We start from the raw sequence: 27331 nt of genomic DNA, 5'->3' as shown, positions 1-27331 counted from the left end.
TGGCCTCCAGCCTCCGTTGCCGGGCCATTCTAGCCTGCTCCCTCCGTGTTGTTGATTTGGAAGGAGCAACTATATGAAGAAAGAAAGACATAGTCTGTAACCAATGCTCCTTAGCATTAATAACACAAAGTGATTGAGCCGAAAGTTGGGTCACAGTACAAGTAGCAAATTGAAAGCACAGTACATAACTATTGAGGACAGTATCTATGTAACCTCCCACTCCTGCATCCTTGCTCTAACATTAGTGGTACTTTAATGAACAAATTCTATGACCACTATGGACTTCCATTACAGTCGACTATGACAGTACACCAGTCTTATTCTTCTTCTTCTCTCTTGTTTAGGAAAATTGGTACGTTATCTTAGGCAAGCCGGCAGAATGACATGGACAGCACAGTGAACTTGCACCCGAGAAAAAAAGTTGCACACCATGATGAGTGAGACAGACTTGCGTTACTGTACCGGTCCAGTACATGCAGGTGGTGAAGCTATTACTTTTCTATTACGGGTGGCACTGAGAATACTCTGTTACAAGGGCTACTGCTTAATTAATTTACCTTTCACCCTACAGTGCAAATGAGTACTAGAAAAGGACAATGAAGAAGCTAACTAATTTGATTATCTATCACTTCACATGGGACATATTTGATGACATATGGGATGACTTTAGGTGCTTTGCTTAATATTGAGTGAACAGTGATACACCCACACATGAATGACGTACTACAAGCAAACTAAAGTTATTAAGAGAGGTACGGAGTGTCCACCGTAATAATCAGATATATGCTGTGATTGCAGACGCAATACAAAGTACTGCTACTATTCATGGTAGTATTGGACACATTTACAATTCCTTTTCCTTTCCTTCCCTGCACTGGAACGGACGTGCGGGTGCGGTGGTACATGCTCTTCAAGGTAACACTTAGTACATCTGGCGACCATCTACTCTCTCTAGATACACATGTGCTATCTAAGAGTCAGAGAATACCATGCTCCAGGCATCCATTCAGTCAAAGTATACGCACACATACAGTTTCTGTTTCACCCACCCAGGCTGCTGTCCTTCCACCCATCCTTGCTTCATCATTGACCCAGCCATGCACCATACCATATTCTTTCCTTCCAAGCCACCTCGGGGGCCAAGCAAACACATATCGTTCTTCTTTGCCAGCCATCATACAATTTCGTGTCCCACTTACTTACACCCTTCTTTCGCTTTTCGTTCATCCCATCCTTCACGTTCGTCTAAGAACTTATTGGGATTCTTCTCACCAAAAACTTCACAGCTAAGTCGAAGTACATTTCGAGGAGGCTACTACCTGGTTGATTTGTAATACACCCGTGCAGAAAGCACACTATGCAGTCTTCAATCTCAATAAGTAAGGAATATATAGCTTACCTGTTTCCGCCACCACCGTTTGAACCCCCACAGGACCGTCCGCCGGCTCTTGCACCGCCTCCTCCCCAGAGTCCTCCGAGTCCTCGCCCAACACAGCCACCTCCGCGCTGGCCCCGTCACCAGATGTTACACCTACAAAGTACATTTAAGAATGTTAGAATACACCACTCACTACTATATAATATTTGGTCTAGGAGAAATGTTAAAAAACTCAATACAATGTAATAATTTGTGACTGTCTACTCCAAAGTAAAAATGTCCCTTTTTCCAGGGAAGGCTGTTGTCTTGCTGCACTTTTATGCACAACTGATGAATGCTTGCTTTTTATTTTTAACACGCACCACTTTTTCTCCTAACAGACAGAAGCTTGACTCCTAAGAACACGACCAGGATCAAGTTCAAACCAGGTGAGAGCTCGGCTCGACCACAAGAAATGTGTCCAATTATTCGTCAGCACTAACCACTTTTCCGTTTTCAGTTAAATAGTTTTATGACAAAGTAGATTTTAATAAATGGGTTTACTTTTAATAAAGCTTTTAAACTTAAATAGACTCTGTGGTTTTTGGTCCTCCAGACTAGAGTGGATGAGCTAAAGGTTTTGGAATTTTTGCAAGCATGAGTGCCTCTGACACTTCTTGACTGTGCTGTGACTCCGTACTCTCTTGTCCTGCGTACGATAATCTAGAGATCATTGGGGATCAATAATCGGTGACTACAGAGCTGAATGACTCTGCCACACTATCTAGTCAGTAAGGAGACAGTGCATAGAGCTATTGCTGAATAGAATGGGAGTCCAATGGAATTGCCAAATATCCAATCTTAGTTAGCTACACAGACAGACTAATAAGAATAATCTAGTAATACCACAGGGAGTCATATTAGAGCCAGGATAAGAATTTATATCCAGTGTACAAGAAGATCAAAGACGATTTAGAAAAAATCGAATGAGGAACACTAGGAAAAAATAGGTACTCTTTATTACAATTAAAACTTACTGGGGCCAGCAAAGGAGCCCTCGCCTGCCCGATCCTGGCCTGCATCCTGAGCACCCTCCTCCTCCTGTGTCCTCTTGCCCTTGGGGGGAGCTGATGTACAACATGAAAGAAAGAAAGACCACAAAACATGGATGAGATTTGTCAACCAAATCAACCATTTCAAAAGAACAATAACAACATTTTTTGGAGAAATAGCAAATAGATAGACAACTATTCCACGGGATCTATCTCATGTGGTATACTACGTTATTCGTATTGCCTGATTTGCGGAACGTTGACTTAGAAAGTTCCTATGTAACTCAATAAACAGACTACTAAAGAGGTTTGCCTAGGCCTGGCACTGCAGGCAGCAGTCCGCAGCACGCGAAGTGACAGACAAAGTCCATCCTGCTTGCAGATCAGTGAATACTCAAACTATCAATCCACCCACCACCACCACTATTTGTTCTTATAGCCATGTGTCTAAAGGAAGGAGTGGACTTCAGTCTGTTGGGGCTGATTTAGAAGTCCCTTGCGGCTCATTTTCCTCCATTGTTGCGTGACTTTTGTGACGCTGCGGCAGAACAAAAGACTCGCCATGGTGTTGGTGCGGCGTATATATTAAAAAAAAAGAAATTATGGGCGATGCATCACGTTGTAAAGCCCTGCGCCATCAGGGGGCGTTCCGGCGCCAGGGAGGGCGTACCTGCGCAGGGACGAATCCTAAAAGTGGCTGAGGGAAATCTACAAGATGTCAATCAGTCACTTTTAAGACAATGATGCATGAGTCAAACCCTGCGCGCTTGAAGCCGACGTACGGCTTGATGCAGCATTGGGGAGATAGGGTACCCCAGAGCATTGCTGGAGCTGCGCCATCGTTGGCACGCAACTCCAGCAATGCGCCGCCTTTACGGCACAGATGCGTAAGGCTTCTGTGACGTTTTGGGCCAATGGGTGGTGATGGTGGCATGGCACACAATTACTGCCGCATCCCTGCTACTTTGCAGGGATGCGCCGTTAATTGAAAATATGACCCTTAGTGTCTAGCATTACGCAGTTCTTATCTTTACACTACACTCATACATAATTTCTCAGGCCAATGAAATGAACACAATGTACAAAACAAATAAGCATAGTAGCAAGCAAGGCTACTGAGAAGGAGAGCAGTGCACCTGAAATGCATAGAAGATTTTGAAATATAATTTACCTACAATGTAATCGGCAGCATTATTGCTCTTGGTAAAGAACAAAGATTTGCAAATAACAGAGCCGGATAAAACAGAGTAGTGATGAATAGCTACTACTACTCACCAAGCCCGGGGACCTCTACGCCGAGCGCGTCCAGCAAGTCCCGTTCCTGGTCCATGACATCGGTCCAGCGGTGGGTGGCCTGGTTATATGTGCGCCGGACCCCAGAGAGCTGAAACATGGCCCGGCACACCTTCTCCCACCGCTTCCGGCGCTCCCGGATGCCATAGCCAGTCGCGATCTTGCCGCCTCCCAGGATCGTCTTGGGGAGGCGTCGCTGGACGTGGAAGATGAGTGCCGCCACTTCCTCCGCGCTGAAGATCTCCCGCGGCACCACTTGCTCCCCCCTCAAACGCCCGCACGGGAGCCGGGCACGGGGTGCGGGACCCTTCCCCTTCTCAGGGTGCTTCCCGGCTCCCTTTACCATGGTCTGGGCAGAAATAAACTTAAATGATAAAGAAGAAATAGAATAGTGAAGAAGAAAAGAAAAGAGTTTAAAAAAGTAGTTTAAAAGTAACTAAAAGTAGCAGAAAACACAAAAATATACAGCTAGAAAAATAGAGGGATAGATAATAAGTAAAATAGATTAAATAAACTTCAAACAAGCAAAGGATGGCAGAGATTCAGAGAGGATACAGAAAGCATGCCCTGAACCATAGCAATGAATGAGAAACAAGATGGCCGCGCCCGTTCACAACCGCGTGGGTAACTTCGCGCGAGATTTTCCTCGCGAGCACGCGCGAAATTGTACTAGCGAGCAGCACAGTTTGCGAGATTACACATAGCGGCCGGAAACGGAATTACGTCACGCAAACAAGATGGCCGCGCCCGTGTACGACCGCTAGGGTAACTTGGCAAACGTATAGCTACAAGCGCCTCGCGAACACGCGCAAAAGCCCGCGAACATACACGTCGCAAAAAAAAAAAAAGTGTATTCGCAAGCATTCGCGGCTCCCGAAATCGATCTCGCACGGATTCGCGCCCCAAAAAACGCGCGAAATTGCAGAAAAAACGGTTTTTGCTATACTGAAAGCAATGAGCAGGTGCAAAAGTTCAAACTTAACATTTGTAACATTCACTGTAGTGCTTCCTGAGGGGCCCCTCCAGAGTTTGCAACTATTCTATGACCCTGCTATGACCCAAACAGCAGGCTCATAGAATAGCTACAAGTAGACCATAAAGGTCCTGTGAAAAAAAATTTCACTGCAACAGAAAGCAAATTACAGATAAGGAAGGAAGCAGGTGCCAGCCAGACTGGAACTTTCTAAATAACTGACACATTAATCAACCCCCAATTAATTCATGGCAGTTGAAGTAGGGGAGGTGTGCTTGCTTTTTTCACCCCCCATAAACTACAGTGATAAACAAACCTAATGGGTGGCAGTGAGGATGTACCAGAGGGTGGCATGGGTGTCCCAGAGGGTGGCAGTGGTGAAGCAGAGGGTGCTGTGAACCTGTGATGATAAACCAGACGTAGAAACAACATAGTCGCGGCCGTTGCGTGCCGAAAAGTAAGTTCGCAATTGCGAAATTGTCCCAAAATCGTCGCGAACGCGCGCCAACACAAAAAACGGGAAAATTCGCAAATCCGCTAGAGTTCGCGTATCTTCGCGGATTGCGAATCCGTAAATCCGCAATTTCGCGTATGCGAGATCCGCTAGATCCGCCCATGCTTACTTGTTGCACTGTATTTTCACTTTAGCCTGCATAGCGCTGCTGTCCTCATTAAGCGCTTGAACGTGCCTGCCTGTTTATGCGCTCGACTGTGCCTGCATTTGTTCACTGTTTTGAAATAATTCTGGCAATAACCTCAGCATTTTCCCCCAACCCGGTCTGCACTCGCGTTGTAACCGCCATTTGCTGTGTTGTTGTTGATAAGCCCTGAATCCGCCCCCTCCTCCACGCACCCGCCTCCCATCTGATCCTCCCTCGCCCCTCCCACTTATGACAGATGCTCTTGCGCGCAGCGTTCACGCGCAGCGGTCGCGCCCAGTTGCGCCGAAGGTGCGCCAATGGTAAGCCCGTCTACGCCCGTCCGCGCCAAGCCCGCGCCCAGCGCCAGACCCCCTGGCCCCCGTCCCACCCACCCCACCCGCATCACATACGACGCCTCCACCCTCTTAGCCCTAAACCCCGGCCGTTCCTACAACTGCGTCCAAGCCGCTCCTGGAAACATCCATGGACCCTTCTCTTGCAACTCCTGCAAGTTCGACGGCACCAATACCTACTCCTCACCTTCGGACACAAAACAGCTCTTTGACACAAACCACCTAAAATGCATCCTGCTCAACACCCGCTCGGTCCACAGGCACGCAATCGACCTCTGGTATCTACTTGACACCATCTCTCCAGACGTCGCCTTCCTAACAGAAACATGGATGAACGCCACATCAGCCCCAGACATCACCATTGCCATCCCGGAAGGCTACAAGATCATCCGTAAGGACCGTACCGACCAAACAGGAGGAGGCATCGCTATCGTCCATAAGAAATCCATCCACATCTCAACCAGCTCAGACATCAGTCTCGCTAACGCTGAACACCTTCACTTCCAGATCCACATCGACCCCAAGACCACACTCAGAGGCACCCTCCTCTACAGGCCACCAGGACCCCGTGCACAATTCAGCGAGGGACATCACGGACTTTATCACCCCACACGCCCTCCCCTCCGAGGAGTACATTCTTTTGGGAGACCTCAACTTCCACTTAGAAAAGAACAACGACCGCAACGCCACCACCCTTCTGGACAATCTCGCCAACCTCGGACTCAAACAACTTGTCACTACCCCCACCCACACCGCAGGTCACACACTCGACCCTATCTTCACCTCCAGCAAACATGTCTCCTTCAGCCACACCACAGCTCTCCTTTAGACGGACCACAGCTGCGTTCACTTTACCTACAATAAGACCACAACCAACAACCATCCTCAACCCACTCTGCGAAGAAACTGGAACAAAATCACCATTGACCAGATCTCCTCATCGCTTCTTCAAAAGCCCCCCGCCCACTCCTCAAACCCCGACCAAGCAGCCATTAACCTCACCCAATGGCTATCCAACAGCGCCGACATCCTAGCACCGTTGAAAAAACGTCAAATCAAACCAGGCAGCAAGAAGGCCTCCTGGTTCAACGATGATCTTAAGAAACTCTGTCGCTCCCTTGAGAAGGCCTGGAAAAAGGACCTAAACACCAGCACCAAGGACACCTTCAAAAACGCCACCCGTATACACCACCAACTGATCCGGAACGCCAAGAAAGCCGCTTTCAAGAACCGACTAGATAACAACGCCCACAACAGCAAGGAATTATTCAACATCATCAAGGAATTTACCAACCCCTCAGCCAACTCCAACGACATCACCCCCTCCCAAGCCCTCTGCAACTCCCTAGCCTCATTCTTCCACAACAAGATCGCAGACATCCACAACAGCTTCGACAACCGACCCGAAGACCAACCCACCCAACCCTCTGCAGGACCCCCACCCCCCTTGAACATCCTCAATGACTGGAACCCAATCTCCACTGAGGACACCATCCGCCTGATGAACTCTATCCACTCAGGATCCCCCACTGACCCATGCCCTCACCACATCTTCAACAAAGCAGACTCCATTATAGCACCGCACCTCCGAGACGTCATCAACTGCTCCCTCAACTCCGCCACCTTCCCCGAAAGCTGGAAACATGCCGAACTCAGCGCCCTTCTGAAGAAACCCACAGCTGACCCCACCGAACTCAAAAACTAACGCCCCATCTCGCTCCTTCCATTCCCGGCCAAAGTCATCGAGAAAGCTGTCAACAACCAGCTTGCCGCCTTCCTCGAAACCAACAAATCCCTCGACTCCTCACAGTCCGGCTTCCGAGCCAAACACAGCACTGAGACCGCACTCCTCGCAGCAACAGATGACATTCGAACTCTGCTAGACAGCGGAGACACAGTCGCCCTCATCCTCCTCGACCTCTCCGCAGCCTTTGACACAGTTTGCCATAGCACCCTAATACAACGCCTCAGAAACATCGGAATCCAAGGAAAAGCACTGGAATGGATCACCTTGTTCCTTGCCGGAAGAACTCAGAGAGTCCGCCTTCCACCATTCAAATCAGAAGCTACTAGAAGTCATCTGCGGAGTGCCACAAGGATCTTCACTCAGCCCCACCCTCTTCAACGTATACATGAGCCCCCTCGCGGCCATCACTCGCCAACACAACCTCAACATCATCTCCTACGCTGATGACACTCAACTGATACTATCACTCACCAAAGACCCTAACACCGCCAAAACCAACCTACATGAAGGAATGAAAGAAGTAGCCGAGTGGATGAAGCACAGCCGACTAAAACTGAACTCAGACAAAACAGAAGTCCTTATCCTAGGTACCTCCCCCTCCGCCTGGGATGACTCTTGGTGGCCAGAAGCCCTTGGGAAAGCACCCATCCCGACGGACCACGCACGGAACTTGGGTGTCACCCTGGACTCCTCACTCTCTATGAACAGACAAGTCAACGCCGTCTCATCATCTTGCTTCAATATTCTTCGCATGCTCAAAAAAACATTTCACTGGATCCCCACCGAAACTAGAAAAACGGTCACCCACGCACTGGTCACGAGCCGCCTGGACTACGGAAACACCCTATACGCCGGTACCACCGCAAAACTCCAGAAAAAACTCCAACGCATCCAGAACGCCTCAGCCAGACTCATACTAGACATCCCACGTAAAGACCACATCTCTGGACACCTGAAAAACCTCCACTGGCTCCCTGTTAACAAGAGGATTACTTTCCGCCTCCTAACCCACGCACACAAAGCACTCTACGAACTTGGACCCGACTGCCTCAACTCACGACTTTCCTTCTACACCCCCTCCCGCCAGCTACGATCCTCCAACCAAGCCCTTGCAACTGTACCTCGCATCAACAAAACCACCATGGGAGGCAGATCCTTCTCCTACCTGGCAGCTAAAACCTGGAACTCACTTCCCACTCACCTTCGCCTCACTCAGAACCACCTAACATTCAGAAAGCAACTTAAAACCTGGATATTCGACAAGTAATTCCCCACCCAACCTCAAGCGCCTTGAGACCCTCTGGGTATGTAGCGCGCTATATAAATCATTTGACTTGACTTGACTTGACTTGAGCCCATGGAGCTTTAACAAACATACATGTGCATTGTCAAGAAGTCCAATTTACACTATTCATGATGTCACCTGTAATGCCGCATTACGATTACCTACAAGGCTGTCAAGGACTGCCCGTACCTTTCTTCATCAGAGTGGTGTGATGCTCTAAGGGTTCCACCTTCAAATAGCCCATTGGTCTGAGTACAAACGACAGACACAAAAGGGTGATCAGGCGAGGGAAGGAGAGGATGGGAACTGCTGGGAGGGAGACCTGAAACAGAGGCAAATAAGCATTAGGACTACATTCTCATGTCACTGACACTTCAAAAACCTCATTAGCTACACTGTACCAGTCACACCTGTGAAGTGTACTGACTGGTGAAAAATAATGATGATTAATCATGCCATCACATGAGATATGATGCTGTGACACAGACACATAAAAACTGGGACAGTCTGTCATCCATTAGAGTCATGTGTAACGCTCACAAGTGAGCTCCCATGCAAATAGATCTATGTAGTCTAAACTCATTCCCAGGCTCAGATGAGGTGGACCTTACTAACACATGGAAACATATGGAAATCCAACTTACGCTAACTGTAATGTCTGTATCTGATATTGGTTAGCCATAAGGGCCATGTAGGCTAACTTGAGCAAATCCACAACAGCTGTAAGTATCACATATGATGAGGAAGCTAATGATCGACATGCAATGAAGGCACTGTGTAGCCAGTAGTATTTTGATGTGTCAAGTATGCATCACAATGCAAAACATGATATGCAGGTACAATAAATATTAAGTGCAAGTGATGTCCATCCAAGCTACATAATCAGACCCTACCATAGCACAGTAATGCTGCAGGGGACCAGAGATTCATGTGAATGACCGCACTCCACTGGTGCTACACAATAAATCACATATTCATCTTCCCAACTTTTTACTTTGTCATGCTAAACATACATGGCATCATGTGCATCAAAACATAACTGCTACTCACTGTGAAGGCTGGCGTAGCAGTATTCTCAACCTGCACTGAGGTAACGACATGACAGTGACATGAAATAATGCTGCAAGGGGCAATGTATACATGTAAACTGATTCACAGGACAGTTGTCTTAACATGTGGAACATACACTGGGCAACACCCACACCACATGGTTTCATGGTAATCACACTGGACTGGCCCACAAGCTGGAGGTGAGGATGCAGTCACATTCTAATGCACACAGTGAGGCTGCAATCCCCCACAGAGTCCGTGGTTGTGACCTCTGACACAATGTCATGCCATGGTATGTGCAACGTTGCTGTGGCAATGTCTACACACATTGATGCATTCACCAGAGTATCAAAGTACAACAGATGACAGAAGGGGTGACTATCCTGTCATGGGAGTGGCCATACATGTCATAAGTTACATAATGGAGTAGCATGTATGCAAGGTGACACTACATGCACATGAACATGTACCACACGTTTCTACACATACCGACGCTAAACAGCCTCATATGAGTCCTTACCCAAATTGACTTCTCCACATGTCCAAGCATGCTCCGTTGATGTGGCTGACGTTGCAATCATAATGAGCAATAACAGGATGACCACGATGTACCCCATCGGACAACAGGCAGGGCGAGCTGTGGATGAGAGAGGCACACAAGGGGTCAAGTTATGTATAATGTCATTTTGTCAATGTCTGTTGAATAGCCAGATGTAGTATGACACCTGTACATTCCAAGTGAACACATAGCACCTATGTGTGTTGCATTACAACTGCACGTGTGACACTGCACAACACACATCCAAGTGATCTTGCTTACAGTCTGTTGCATACACAGCATGCTACCCATGCATCTCTAAAGTCCATCTTTTACATAAAAGATGAAATGACTCACCATCATGAAAAGAAGTTGCGGATGAGGTGACCGCGGATATCATCTTCACCTTCCTCGTCACTGGCATCCTGGCCAAGGCCTTCATCCTCAACGGGCGGATGTTCCAGCTCATCAGGATCAAGGTAGAGTGGCACGGCCTTCTCCACTGCCATGTTGTGTAGCATGCAGCACACGGTGAAGATGTCACACACCTTGCATGGGCTGTATTGGAGAGCTCCGCCTGTCTTGTCCAGGCACCTGAACCGGCTCTTCAGGAGTCCAAAGGTCCGTTCGATCACCCGTCTGTTCTTCCCATGAGCATTGTTGTAACGCTGGTCTGCAGCTGTCCTGGGGTTGCGTAGCGGAGTCATTAGCCACGGCATGTTTGGATATCCAGCGTCTCCTGCAAATTGACATCATGTACAAGAGTGAATCATATGATGCAGATCATGAAGTTGTGACATACTGACATACAGAGCTCACAGTGTATACTCACCAACTAGACATGCCCGGTGGTTGTGCAGCTGCAGCATCATCTGTGGTACCCTGCTACGCCTCATGATGAAAGCATCGTGGCACGATCCTGGAAAACGTGCACAAACATGTGAGATAATCATGTTGGCAAGACACACCACCAGGGCATTTATCGAGTGGTAGTGTTTCCTGTTGCGACACGGTTGCTCCTGAGCCTGTGGTGGAACCAGACTAACATGTGTACCATCAATTGCACCAATTACATGTGCCATGCCGCCCAGGGCATAGAATTCCCCCTTGACATCTGTCAACTCTTCTGGAGTAGGGAATGTAATGAATTCATCAAGGTGGAGCAACATTGCTCCCAAAACATCACCCAATACCCGGCTAAACATGGTCTGAGACATCCCTCCCACATCAGCTATGGTAAATTGGAACGTACCTGTGGCAAAGAAATGGAGGGCTGCCATCACCTTTACCTTGGGTGTCAGTGCAGTTGGATACCTGTGGCATGGTTGTAGGTGAGCCTCAAGCCTGTCCGTCAGGTCCTTGATCAACTGTCTGCTGAACCGATATCGACGGATGCAATTGCGCTCCCTCATGGCTTCCAAGTCAGGCAACGGCCTTTCCAGAGGGGGTGCCCTGCAAGACACAATTTAAAGGAAATGTCTTCAACTGTCTGACTAAGACTATAACAATGTACATGGCTCAAGCAACACTGCTTCAAATAATGTAGACAATTTGGAGTGTGGCGTGGGATACACACTGATGTAACGTGTGCCAGCTCCTACACACTCCTCCGTGGAGAAGGAAAATACCTGTAGTGTGTGGAATGGATATGACATGCATACAAACGATCTGATGGAAAGGTCTTAGTGAGCATGACAATGTATCATGTCAGTGACACACGTCATGTCAATGTCAGTAGGAGGTTGTCTGCACATCCAGACGGCTGACTGCAATACACACACACACACCACATGTGCCATCATTTGCACTGTTCTGCCTTAGTCACGTTGCGGTGTGTACTTTCAGTTACAATTACATAACCATCATCATACAGCATGATAATTAGATTTGTCACTAATGGTCTGTGATGCCATCACACATGTGAACGGGTCATTAACACACGTGGCATGGTGTGTGTACATTAGTAACCCTGCCATCACAGCAGGGACGCAACATAGATGCTCCTACAGCAGATGCACAGAACTATAAAGGACTAGTTACTTTCCTTTTGTAAACAAATATCTGTAAGGAACAGTAGGCAGTAGCAAAGTGTCACATTTCAATACATACATAGCTTAGGACTAATTAGCCTCCCTGGGTGCCATCGATCTGACCAGTGAGTGGTGGCTATCCAGGCCACACCGGAACTAAACCAGTGTCGTAGATTGGCATCCGACAAGAGCGTGGCCAAGTTTGGGCCGTACCTACAACGCATACACTGGCAGCTGTTACACAAACATATCCCACAGAGAGTGTGGGTAGCGGGCAAAGATGCATGTCAAGTTGCAAAACATCACTCCCAGAGTCAGGGAGGATGATGACATCTTTGCGTAGTGCCTGTACCTCTTGGATACCCTCTACAGCGGAGCAAACGGGAATGTGTTCTGTGGTTTTGAGGCCTGGATGCAGATGATTCCTGGGATGGGGTGGGAGGACAGGGAACATGGTCAGTCCGGGTAGGGGTGTGGGGGTCTGACAACGTGCCTATCTACAGCCAAACATGCTGCGTGGCTGTACATGCTTGCCAATATACATACAGTACTTTCATCAAGAAAGGCCTGCAGAGGCTCAGCGTAGCGTTAGTGTAGTTTAAGGACCTCAGTGACAAGATGGTCCTCACCGCAGCAATGGGGAGATGAAGGGCCATGGTTCCGACCGCCCACATAAACACAACACTGTACGTTGCCCACTCATCCAAAAACAAGTTTTGAGTAGAGACATCACCAGTGTCTCGCTAGGTGTCCACACCACTCGCATCCCCCAGTCCACCTGTCCTGTGGTCTTGGGACTGACACTCACGTGCCAGTGGGTCTTCATGACCCTCCCAATACTCATTAGCGCCCATTGTAATGAGGTGTGGCCGGCTCATTGATGTTTAAATTCCCATGCAACATTAAGAGCGGTGTTCTGCCACACAGTTACCACAGCGGAGCCGTACAGTGTGTGGTATCGGGGCCAGCACCACCCGAGAACGGCGCCACGGCTGACACCTGGGGGATATTTGGCAGTGAGGTTGTGAGTTGAACCAGCGGGGACCAGGATGAACATTCCGATCCTGTCTGTCACAGCGGTTCTGGGACGTATGCACCGCCTGCGTCCGTCACTCAGCGAGTGATGGCGTCAGGGGCATATCAACAGAGGCGCTACTGCCCCCAGATGGGTACGCTGGGCCGGAAGCTGACGCTTAGTCCGTGGGCGGGGTGAGGGACATCATGGACAAGAGGAAGTGCACTTACTCCTCCTGTGTCACATGCAGGGCTGGGACCGTAGGTCGTGGTGCTGGCTACGACGGCTGCAATTCTGATGGAGCCGTGTGGTCGCTGTCACCCTAATCCCATGCAGCATTGCACTTGCATCGTGGTGATTTGTTAATGCAATTACATATCTCTGACTTCTTTTGTTTACCTGACGAGTTTGGCCTGGAGGACTGATGTACAAATAAGGGGCTCACATGTCTCCACACCCACACACATGCACTCGTCCTACATCCCAACCATGAGCTATTGTGGTGCTGTGCCAACTGCTGGAGTCTGAGTGGCTTGTGGGACCAATCACACCTGGATTCATATGTCTGGTCCCCGCAATCGGAGCAGCTCTTGTTGTTGTGCCTGACGTGAAAACCGTGGAGACACAGGCGGTGAGGGTCAGTCACCAACATGAGTCTTTTTCATTCCTCACAGGCTTTGTAAGTGACATCCCTATTGGCACCGTCCTGAGTATGACAATAAAAGCTAAATGGTCAGAAGTGTTTGTACAATGATTTTGGGTACAAAATGTGTAAGCTTACACTTAGACTGGACCTGCGCTGGTGTTGTGAAACAAACAGAGGACCTGACGTGTGCACGCAGAGGTGACATATGACTACTCAGACAAGGTCATCACGGCACACACAACGCCAATGACACTTGCAGAGCCAGAGGATTTACACACCAACACACAAGTGTACAGCATAACGGAAATTGCCATGTCCAGGATGACATGTGGGGATATTCTGAGGTGAGTAATACGTTACTGACCTGTTCATCGCATATGCTAACAGCATGCACAATGTCGCACATGGCACACACATGACGTGGTCACACAGGGTCATGCTGTGTGGATATCACACCTCTGTGACAGTGGGCATGTTGCTGCCATCATGTGCCAGTTCCCTGTACTGAATTGTTGGCCATTTGAGTGTTCATGTGCCTCGCAACATGTTGCTGACGTTACTCGGGAGGGAATTGTTGAATGCATGTGATGCACATGTGCATCATGATTGATGACATGTTGTGCAAGCTATTCACACATCAACTGAGGCACAGGGTCACAATCCCTGTGCTTCTTCAATGTCTGCCACACCTGGCCCATCCTGATGTATGTGTGCCATGCTGATGTATGCATCCACATCGTTGACATGAGTGTAGACTACATCTAGTTAGTTGCACTAACTATATATCGCGCACCCGCAATCCACTGCTGATGATGTCACATATTACATCATTCATGACATGGTCAGTGACATCACTGATGACATCACTGATGACATCTCAAATGACATCACTGATGACATCACTGATGACATCTCATTTGACATCAATGACCACATCACTGATGATATCATTCATGTGACAATACAATGCATCTCCTCATATTTTAATATAACCTCTGTTTCACCCAGTGTTAAATACAGAGTATAATTTTTGAAACCATTGACACACCAATACTAGTTACTACATATGTACTCACTGATTCCTACGTCTACACACACATTCACTCATTCACCCATACAATCATTCATACATACAATCACTCATCTTTACAACACTATCATATGCACTCATACACCTATACAGACACTCACACTCTGCCACTCATCCATGGAGTTACTCACACACCTAGTCAGTCCTGTAAAGAATCAATCACACTTCCATTTTCTTGTCTATACAGTTAAACATAGAGCACCTTATATTTTCAAACATATACTAACACATACTTACCTTGTTATACAATCATTGATATAAGTACACATTGATCTGCACAGAGTCACACACCTCCCAGCCAGCCACACACACACTCAGTCTCCCATACAAATACTTGGACAATCAATCAATAACCCATATAGTTACTCATATAGCTATTGATCAACACATGCAACAGTTTACAGAACAATAGACATAATGATGCACAAATTAAGACAGTTTAGTCACTAACCCATGCACTCAGTGAGACACATTTAATCACTCACTCATACAGTCAGTCATGCACCTACTAAATCCTTCATCCAGACACTTCTACATCCACTCATTCTTCAATATGTAAGACATATTTTAACTTTACAGAAACATACAGTCACTGGATGTTGTCATCAGTGATGTCATCAGTGATGTCATTTGAGATGTCATCAGTGATGTCATCAGTGATGTCACTGACCATGTCATGAATGATGTAATATGTGACATCATCAGCAGTGGATTGCGGGTGCGCGATATATAGTTAGTGCAACTAACTATATATGGAATTTCAATGGTTTTGTGTGAGTAAAATAAGGTTTTTTAAATGCTAATTCCTAACTATATATGGTCTATAACCTATGGTTTTTTCAGTGAATATATATATATATATATATATACACATACATAAATGCATATGCATATATATGCATATATATATGTGTATATGTGTGCGTGTAGAGAGAGGTAGAGAGGTAGAGGTGTAGAGGTAGAGAGGTAGAGGTAGAGAGGTAGAGACTAGTAGAGAGAGAAGTAGAGAGAGGTAGAGAGGTAGAGAGAAGAGAGTGAGTAATAGAGTAGAGTGAGTAGTAGAGAGTAGTAGAGAGCAGTAGAGAGAGTAGCAGAGAGTGAGTAGTAGAGAGTAGTAGAGTGAATAGTAGAGTGAGTAGTAGAGAGTAGTAGAGAGTGAGTAGTAGAGAGTAGTAGAGAGTAAGTAGTAGAGAGTAGTAGAGAGCAGTAGAGAGAGTAGCAGAGAGTGAGTAGTAGAGTGAATAGTAGAGTGAGTAGTAGAGAGTAGTAGAGAGTGAGTAGTAGAGAGTGAGTAGTAGAGAGTAGTAGAGAGTAAGTAGTAGAGTGAGTAGTAGAGAGCAGTAGAGAGTGAGTAGTAGAGAGTAGTAAAGGGTGAGTAGTAGAGAGTGTGTAGCAGAGAGAGAGAATAGTAGAGAGTAGTAGAGAGTGAGTAGTAGAGTGAGTAGTAGAGAGTACTAGAGAGAGAGTAGTAGAGAGTGAGTAGTAGAGAGTAGTAGAGAGTGAGTAGTAGAGAGTGAGTAGTAGAGAGTAGTAGAGAGTGAGAAGTAGAGAGTGAGTAGTAGAGAGTAGTAGATAGTGAGTAGTAAAGAGTGAGTAGTAGAGAGAGAGAGTAGTAGAGAGTGAGTAGTAGAGAGTAGAGAGTAGTAGAGAGTGAGTAGTAGAGAGTAGTAGATAGTGAGTAGTAGGGAGTGAGTAGTAGAGAGAGAGTAGTAGAGAGTAGTAGAGTAGTAGAGAATGAGTAGTAGAGAGTGAGTATTAGAGAGTAGTGGAGTAGTAGAGAGTAAGTAGTAGAGAGTAGTGGAGAATATTCCAAAGTTTGGCACAGCACCACTTGCACATTAAGTCCAATCAAATCATATCACTTAGAGTCCTTATTGAAGCGCTGAATCTTGGTGTATATTCAAATGCTTTTATTTTCCTTAAGTTTATGTAACACATCCAGCTGACGCGTTTCGTTCTGTACAACAGAACTTCTTGAGGGCGTTCTTCTTTCCTTCAAGTTATGTCGGTATCCTGTCATATAACTAGATGTTTCTTCCAAATGTTAGACGAGACGTAAGTACATTCTTATTCAAAGTGACTAGGTATCAATTTTACCCACACAATTCAGGCAGACTTGAGTAATTTATAGCATCCTCAAAGTCAGTCTTTCAAAAATTCCAAAGTATAGGACATGATAATCCAAATCCAAATGTTTCTCAAGAAAAGTCATTTTCAATCGTTCGGAATTCCGGCGTTTGGGCAGATATGACCCAGGGACCCCCAGTATGCAAGGGGAATTAGTCCCCCCTCTGCAAACGCGCCAGTGGCCTGCGTTGCAGAGAGGTGTAAAAAGAGGCATAGCCTCATTACAACTCTGTGCAATGCAGCCCCCTGGCGCATACTGGAGGTTCCAGGTGGGCTAGTTGGCCCCCAGAGACCCACAGTATGCAAGGGGAATTAGTTCCCCCTCTTCAAACATGCACGGGGGCTGCGTAGCAGAGAGGTGTAAAAAAGGGTGTGGCCTCATTACACCTCTCTGCAATGCAGCCCCCTGGCGCATACTGGAGGCTCCTGGTGGGCTAGTTGGCCCCCAGGGATCCCCAGTATGCAAGAGGAATTAGTTCCCCCTCTGCAAACGCGCCAGGGGGCTGCGTTGCAGAGAGGTGTAACAAGGAGCAAAGCTTCATTACACCTCTGCAATGCAGCCCCCTGGCGCATACTTGAGGTTCAAGATGGGCTAGTTGGCCCCCAGGGGCCCCCAGTATGCAAGGGGAATTAGTTCCCCCTCTTCAAACATGCACGGGGGCTGCGTTGCAGAGAGGTGTAAAAAGGGGCGTGGCTTCATTACACCTCTCTGCAATGCAGTCCCCTGGCGCATACTGGAGATTCCTGGTGGGCTTTCAGGTCTTATATTGTTAGGAATTAGCATTAAAAACAACCTTTGAAATTCACTGAAAAAACATAGGTTTCAGGCCTTATATAGTCAGTGATGTAATATGTGACATTATCAGCAGTGGATTGCGGGTGCGCGAAATATAGTTAGTACAACTAACTATATAGGAGCAATTTCAATGGTTTTGTATGAGTGAAATGTCCAGCTAACTATAACACCCTAAAACTTATAGTTTTTGGAGTGAATTTTAAAGGTTTTTTAAATGCTAATTCCTAACTATATAAGGCCTGAAACCTATGTTTTTTTCAGTGAATACATATATATATATATACATATATATATATATATATATATATATATATATATATATATATATATATATATATATATTACCTACTGGCGGTCGCCAGTAGGTAGTTATAGTTAGGATTGGCTACCATAGGAAATCCGCAACATTCTATTGGGAATAACTCTGGCGCCGGTTGAGGAATTTGTGTGTAATTTTCCGAAATTTTGGCCAGCTCCGTTCCGCTCCTTCCCTTGAAGTTTCGGGGAGATTCGTGAAGTGAGGGCTGAGAAAAAAGGGGGGTCCCAAAACGTGTTTTCCCCATGTTAATTTCCATAGGACGGTCTGACAAGTCTACAGCCCGAACCGCTGAACGGAATTACGCCAAACTTGGCAAAATTGTAGGGACTGGTACGCAGATGTGCCTTTGCTATGTTTGGTGAAAATTGCTCCAGTGGTTTTTTTGAAAATTAACTTCAAAAACACATATATATCTATAGGCGCGCTCCGAGCCCTCACCGGTACGCGTACCGGGGACCGCACCCGGCGCACTACGGGAGTGCGCGAGCGGAAAGCTGATTGGCTGTCGGGTGTCTGTCAACATTCTAAACAGTCCGGAGAGTCCGCCATCTTGTGTCTCGGTAGAATCGAGACACAAGAGGTGAAAAATAAAGGGGGAAATAATTAAAAGGGGGCAGAGTAGACACCCCCTGACCCCCTAGGTTTTCTGAGGGGGGCCTAAAAGGACACTGAAGGGCAAAAAGTCTTTTTTTTTTGTTGAAATTTTCACGGGGTAAGCGATGGGTGCGTTCCCAGGTGCGCGCTCTGGTACGCGCACCCTGAGCGCACCACAGGGAAAAACAGCGTAAAAAATTAGAGAAAAAAATAATTTAGAGTGCTTAAAGGTAGGGTAGCTCTGAAAAGAGCTGTTGTGTTATGTGGGTGTTTTTTGTACCTACAAGTAGGTACCAATGCAGAGTCTTATATTCAAGAGGAAAACTCTATTCCCCTTATCTGTAAAATGCACACCATCTCTCCTATAGATGTCTTGCATGTTGTAACGCAAGTTGTTGTGGTAAATGGAACCCATACCATAGTCTCTGAGGAAAGCAGAAACAGATTTATTCACATGTTTTTTGCTTTCTCAATCTGTGGACAAAATTGGTTGGACCAGTTCCATTTTTGCCTTTGGCATATATTAGAAAATACCAAGGCAGTTTTTGGAAAGAGTGACATCATTTGCCAAAGATGTCCTTTAAAAGCATTTCCAGACCGACCCCAGTCAAAGTGTCCAAGTCATTGCCACCACAGTGCACAATTATAAGGTCAGGGTGTGGTAAATGCATAAAGGATTTTACCAATGGTATCAATTGGTGACTCCTCAATCCTCTCTGTCCAATCCATACAATGTCCACATTTGGTAAATCAAGATTGTAAATACCTCTGTTAGCTGCGTATTTGTGACTCCAGTGGACATAGCTATGACCCACAAACCAGACTTTTTGCATGTTGAAGGTAGATGTGCTTCTATTCAGATGAGTTGTGGAAATGAAATGGCAGTTTGATTATGAAAAAAAAGTGTTTGAGAATCAGTGCAGTTGAATAACCAGAAATGATTGGAGCTTTCTTAAAAATCTCCACTGAAAATTAGGCTGCATGCTTTTTTTTTGCAAGAAGTCATTTAAATGGTTGAGAAAAAGTCATTGAAAGAAACATTGCATTTCATTAGCTAGTAGATTGAGAGGTCAAACAACCTTGATGGATTTTTTTGCAACATAGTATAATGAACTTGTGAACTGTATGCTGGTTTAAGAGGGAGTTACCATGGTTACTTGGTGAATGAGCACTGGGGGGATGGGTGAATGTTATGTGAGTTTCAAAGTCTTGAAATGTACAACCAATTAAAATGTGCAGTTTGGTTTTGAATTTGTGTGAGAACAATTTTAATCGGTTAGGTACAAGAATATGGGTCTGAAATGAGAAAGAATCTATGCCATTATTCTTTTCTTCCTCTCTCTTCCCATCCTTTGCTCTTTCACTGTTTTCCCTTCCCTTACTGTCCTTACTCCATTTCACTAATTCCTTCTCTTACTCCCTCTGTCCTCTTACTTCTATACTCCTCTTACCTCATTCTCTCTCTGATAGCCTCATTCTCTCTGATCCCTTAGTCTGTCACTCCTCTTCTATCACACTCACTCCCTATAACACAGCCACACTCCCTCACTTATGTTTCTTTCCTCTCTCACTCAGGGCCTCATTTATGAGAAATGACGCATTGCTGCATGAAAGCAGCGATGCATCACTTCTCAGTGCGCTCTCCTTGCGACATTCCTGATGCGGCATATTTAATGTATGACGCATTATGTCGCAAGGAGTTACAGATATGTCAGTATTTCTGACGTATCTGTAAGCGCAAAAGTGATGCATTGCTGGAGTGTGTCACAAAAGTGACGCAACTCCAACAATGCATCCTTTCACATGGGGCCAGCCCCATGTGAAAGGGCCTGCGTCAGTCTTACGCCTGCTGTGAGGCAGGCGCAAGATTTTGACGCAATGGTGTCCTAAAAGTGACGCAGTGAAATCTCATAGATTTCACTGCGTCACTTCTACGACCCTTCCTTGCGTCAATACGCCCCCTTTGCATACATTACACCTGGCGCAGGTATAATGTGGCGCAGGGATTTACAAAGTGACACATCTACCTAGATGCGTCACTTTGTAAATATGACTTAACAAGGTGCATTTTTTACACCTCTGGTGCGTCACAAAAAGTGACGCACCAGCGGCGTAAAAGTGACGTATGGCCTCATAAATGAGGCCTTCAGGCTTCTACTCTCACTTTTGCTTTCACTTTCTCTGTCTCTTCACTCCCTTACTCACCTTGTCTCACACTCACTTGTCTTTATCCAGTCTGTATCTCCACTCTCGCAAGGAGTTACAGATACGTCAGTATTTCTGACGTATCTGTAAGCGCAAAAGTGATGCATTGCTGGAGTGTGTCACAAACGTGACGCAACTCCAGCAATGCATCCTTTCACATGGGGCCAGCCCCATGTGAAAGGGCCTGCGTCAGTCTTACGCCTGCTGTGAGGCAGGCGCAAGATTTAGACGCAACAGCGTCCTAAAAGTGACGCAGTGAAATCTCATAGATTTCACTGTGTCACTTCTACGACCCTTCCTTACGTCAATACGCCCCCTTTGCATACATTACACCTGGTACAGGTATAATGTGGCGCAGGGGTTTACAAAGTGACGCATCTACCTAGATGCGTCACTTTGTAAATATGACTCAACAATGTCATTTTTTACACCACTGGTGCGTCACAAAAAGTGACGCACCGGCGGCGTAAAATTGACGTATGGCCTCATAAATGAGGCCTTCAGTCTTCTACTCTCACTTTTTCTTTCACTTTCTCTGTCTCTTCACTCCCTTACTCACCTTGTCTCACACTCACTTGTCTTTATCCAGTCTGTATCTCCACTCTCGCAAGGAGTTACAGATACATCAGTATTTCTGATGTATCTGTAAGTGCAAAAGTGATGCATTGCTGGAGTGTGTCACAAAAGTGACGCAACTCCAGCAATGCAGCCTTTCACATGGGGCCAGCCCCATGTGAAAGGGCCTGCGTCAGTCCTACGCTTGCTGTGAGGCAGGCGCAAGATTTTGACGCAACAGCGACCTAAAAGTGACGCAGTGAAATCTCATAGATTTCACTGCGTCACTTCTACGACCCTTCCTTACATCAATACGCCCCCTTTGCATACATTACACCTGGCGCAGGTATAATGTGGCGCAGGGGTTTACAAAGTGACGCAACTACCTAGATGCGTCACTTTGTAAATATGACTCAACATGGTGCATTTTTTACACCACTGGTGCGTCACAAAAAGTGACGCACCGGCAGCGTAAAAGTGACGCATGGCCTCATAAATGAGGCCCTCAGTCTTCTACTCTCACTTTTTCTTTCACTTTCTCTGTCTCTTCACTCCCTTACTCACCTTGTCTCACACTCACTTGTCTTTATCCAGTCTGTATCTCCGCTCTTTCCTAAACATCACTGCTCTTTTCTTACCCTTCCACACCCCCATTCCTTTACTACATTATCTTCACTTATCCTCATTCCCCATGTTCACTCTCCTTCTCCTCACTCTCCTTCCCCACACACCTTCTTTCAGTCCCCCTACTTCACTTCCCTTCCCCTGTCATCCCCTTCTTTGCTTTCTCACTCATTTTACTCTCCTCTCTCACTGCACTCCACTTCAGTTACTCTTTTTCATTTATTTTAGAATACAGCTCTTTTTTGAGAATTGGAGGTAGTTCTGAAAAGAACTTTTTTTTTCTTCTTTTTTCTTTTTTTTCAACAAACACGAAAACAGGGAATGGCAAACTGCTCAACAGGAGCAAAAAAAAATAATCAAAATTAGGGCTGGGGACGGCATTGGTGGTTCTCTAATGCTCGAGCAATGATCATGATACTTTGTTCCCCGTAACAATGCTTGCATTTGATGGAGGCCTCATTAAAAATAGGCTGAATATTGGGGATCAGCTGCTCTGGTCACCCCCTCACAGATGCAGTTGCTCCTCCAGTTGAAGTAGAGGCACCATCTCTTGGAGCCTCTCGTGCCAGAGCCCTGACACTCTCCCGGGCATAGTTCTGGGGATGCCTTCTCTCGACGTGGCGAATCATGGTAGAATTACCAAAACTGTACTTCCTTGTGGGGTCTCCACGGGAAAGTACAGTATGGCAGATCTTACACTCCACCTTTGGAGCATTTACTTTTTTACGTCCCTCAGGTATATCAAAAAATTTCCATATGAAATGTTCTTTCACCTTCGGCTGAGGAGGCTTTTCATCTATGAATCCATCAGAGTCATTATTGCTGCTGGATGCTCTGGCAGCCATGATAATCCAAAAAAGATTAAGCAGGAAAAAGACAGGTCTTGCAGTCACAAAAGTGAAAGAAGAAGTGAAGGAAATGGGTGGGGATTTCATTCTTTGTAAAAAAAACTGTTAGCAACCAATGAAAAGTGTTATTTTAAGGTCACATGACTTGACACGCTTACGCTGCGCGTACCGGAGCGCTTCCCGGGGCGCTTACGCGGCGCGAACGTAGGCGCTTCCGGGGGCGCTTACGCGGCACGCCTGAGTGACGTTTTGGTAGCTTTACAGAAATGCAAAATCATTTCCATTACGTAAATCAAAAATACTGCTTTTATAAGTATGGTACTGAATGTCTTGTATTATTATTTAGTTTTCTTACATATTCCGAACGCAGAAATAGCGCTCTCGCTGCGCTCTCGGGAGAGCTTACCGGTGCGCGCACCCTGAGCGCTCCAAGTCAAAATGATACGGGTAAGCTTACCGGTGCGCGCACCCTGAGCGCACCAAGAGAAAATGAAAAAAAAAAGAAAAATACAGTGAACAAATATTAAAAAAATAATAATAATTATAATTAATAGTTATAAAAAACAGCTAACAATAAAAAATCGTAGGTAACAAAGTCGATATACAAAGGAATTAACATTTAAAAAAACTATGAAATTCACTGAAAAAACCATAGGTTTCACACTCATTATAGTTAGGAATTAGCATTTAAAAAACCTTTCAAATTCACTGAAAAAACCATAGGTTTCACACTCGTTATAGTTAGGAATTAGCATTTAAAAAACCTTTGAAATTCACTGAAAAAACCATAGGTTTCTCACTTGTTATAGTTAGGAATTAACATTTAAAAAACCTTTGAAATTCACTGAAAAAACCATAAGTTTCACACCAGTTATAGTTAGCTGAACATTTTAGTCATACAAAACCATTGAAAATCCCACGTTATAGTTAGTTGGACTCACTATAACTTGCGCGCCCGCAATCCACTGCTGATGATGTCACATATTACATCATTCATGACATGTTCAGTGACATCACTGACGACATCACTGATGACATCTCAAATGACATCACTGATGACATCACTGATGACATCTCAAATGACATCACTGATGACATCACCGATGACATCATCCATGTGATAATACGATGCACCTCCTCACACTCTAATCTAACCTTTGATACACCCAGTGTTAAATACAATCTACCATTCCTGAAATTATTGACACACCAATACCAGTAACTACATACGCGCTCACTGATTTCTAGGTCTACACACACATCCACTCATTCACCCATACAATCACTCATACATACGGTCACTCATCAATAGAACACTATCATATCCACTCATACACATATACAGACACTTACACGCTGACACTCATCCACAGAGTTACTCAAGCACCTAGTCAGTTATGCAAAGAATCAATCACTCTCCCATTTCCTCAACTACACAGTTATACACACTAAACCTTACTTATTCAAACATATACTAACACATACTTACTCTCTTTTACAATCACTGATACAAGTACACATTGATCCATACAGTCACTTACGCAATCACAGGCTCTCATGTATAGTCATTATATATGCCAACTCTCACATGCACTGTGTTTTACATATGTACTTACTTGGACATGGAGCACTGAGATAGCCATTCACTCACCACACATCCATGCAGACAGTCAACCCCCCATACAGCTCTTTCCACATGCACTCTTGAACACATATACCAAGTGAATCAACTGCTCATACATATATGCACAGATTCACACACCTCCCAGCCACCCACACACACACTCACCCTCACATACAAATACTTGAACAACCAATCAATAACCCATATAGCCACTCATATAGCTACTGATCAACACATGCAGCAGCTTACACAACAACAGACATACTGATGCACACATTCAGACAGTTTAGTCACTAACCAATGCATTCAGTAAGACACATGTATTCACTCACTCATACAGTCAGTCACGCACCTACTAAATCCTTCATCCAGACACTCATACATCCACTCATTCTTCAATATGTAAAACATATTTCAACTTTACAGAAACACAAAGTCACTGGATGATGTCATCAGTGATGTCATTTGAGATGTCATCAGTGATGTCATCAGTGATGTCATTTGAGATGTCATCAGTGATGTCATCAGTAATGTCACTGACCATGTCATGAAGGATATAATATGTGACATCATCAGCAGTGGATTGCGGGCGCGCGAGTTATAGTGAGTCCAACTAACTATAACGTGGGAATTTCAATGGTTTTGTATGACTAAAATGTTCAGCTAACTATAACTGGTGTGAAACTTATGGTTTTTTCAGTGAATATCAAAGGTTTTTTAAATGCTAATTCCTAACTATAACGAGTGTGAAACCTATGTTTTTTTTTAGTGAATATATATATATATATATATATATATATATATATATATATATTGATACACAATGTGATCCTCAAGCCAACCGAGAGCGCTCCGCAGTGTGTGCTCCGCCCAGGGGTCGGATCCTGACCCAGGAGAAAAATTTTTTGTACAAAAGAGGCGGCACAACCAGGATACTTCTCAAGCCTTGTTTAATGTTAGACTTCACCCCACCAATGCGTTTCAGCCACAACTGGCCTTGCTCACGGTCAGTTAGTCCCTCCACAGTGTCGCTTTTTGTACTATCCCATATCAGCCCATAATGAGGCATTGTGGGAATTATAGTAACAGTTATGTGATTTAGTTAAAAATTGCAAAAGAAAGACATTGTGTGCTTTACTACTAATGCACTTTGTGACAGGTAGTTCAATTTGCTTTTCAGTTTATAATGAAGTCATTACTGGGTATAGTACCCTTATTTTTGATTACAGTTCTCTGATATTGTCTTAAAGGAACAGACACGAATATATTTCACCCTTAAAGTTAAGTGTGCAGCACGCAAAATATTGAAACTATGGAAGCCCGTGTAGCTAAGAGAGCTTCCAAAGTGACAACTATATTCAGAACTGGAGCGAAACCAGATGAGACACCAGCAACTTCAACAACTCCCATAGCGCCAGATAATACTGTGAAGCAACAGTTGAACGCTTTGGAGAAACTATATAGAAAAGAAATTAACAAGAGTTGGGAAGTCATTGCTCTTGAAAAATATGTGGAAGTAAAACGCATTCCTCGTGGCTTAAGGATTTTCACGATGCCCACGCATGTAGAAGTGAAGAAAGACTTAATAGAGGAATGGATTGAAAATAATACTCAGTGTTCATTAAACATGATGCGCATTCTGGTGAAACATGCACGAATTGATGTGGATGAGATTACTAGAAAAATAACGGAATTGGAAGAAAAAGTTTCAAATGAAACCAACCAAGAGGAAGTGGCTAAATTACGTAAAGACATGGAAGCAAGACTAGACTCTTATGAAAAAGAAGTTGAAGAACGAAAAGAAAGTAAATTTCAAAGAGATGAGCAAGACTATCTGCATGGCAGAATTCTCACGTTTGCAAGAAGATATGACAACTTGAAAAAGAACTATCCAATGCAGAAATTGACATCAAGTGCAAGTGAATCAAGCATCAGTGACGATGGCTCAACACGCAGCACCTACCAGGCAAAAAACTGGTCTGTTTAGAGGGGGAAGGGGAATGCGACCTTACTCCAACAGAAGACACAGGGGGAGAGGAAGAGGGATACAAAATCAAACAACCCCCGCACCAGCAGAAGAAAAACCCGCAGGTCCAAGCGGAGAAAAACGCCAGTACCCCCTTCGCAACCGCAATCCGAAACCAAGTTAATAGTGAATCTCTCGGATTATCAGTTAACAGAGATTGAACAAAGTGTCTTAAACAAAGGACTGTCATTCTGTCCTGAAGCACATTTTGATTATACAGAAACTAGGATAGACTTTTACAAGTATGTCAGAAAACTGAAATTAGCAAAAGTACATGCCGGAAGACAAATTGAACCCGTCAACTCAGGGGAAGAAGACATGGATGATGTCCAGTTTAATACAATTGCAGAAATACCAGATCTAAGAAACAGTTTTGAAGCACTGTTCGACCTAAATGGCACAACAATATCAGATTCAGAAATGTTAGAGGAATTGAACATCAAAACCGATGAGAGACCAACTACAGGATTAAAAAGAAAATCAAGGTACTATCCGATATTATCACCAGGCAATAAAATAGATTTGTTTTCTGAGGCAGTAACA

Source organism: Lissotriton helveticus, chromosome 2_1 (genome assembly GCF_964261635.1).
Source record: "Lissotriton helveticus chromosome 2_1, aLisHel1.1, whole genome shotgun sequence".
NCBI classification, from domain to species: Eukaryota; Metazoa; Chordata; class Amphibia; order Caudata; family Salamandridae; genus Lissotriton; species Lissotriton helveticus.
Note: the sequence above shows the minus strand (reverse complement) of the source record.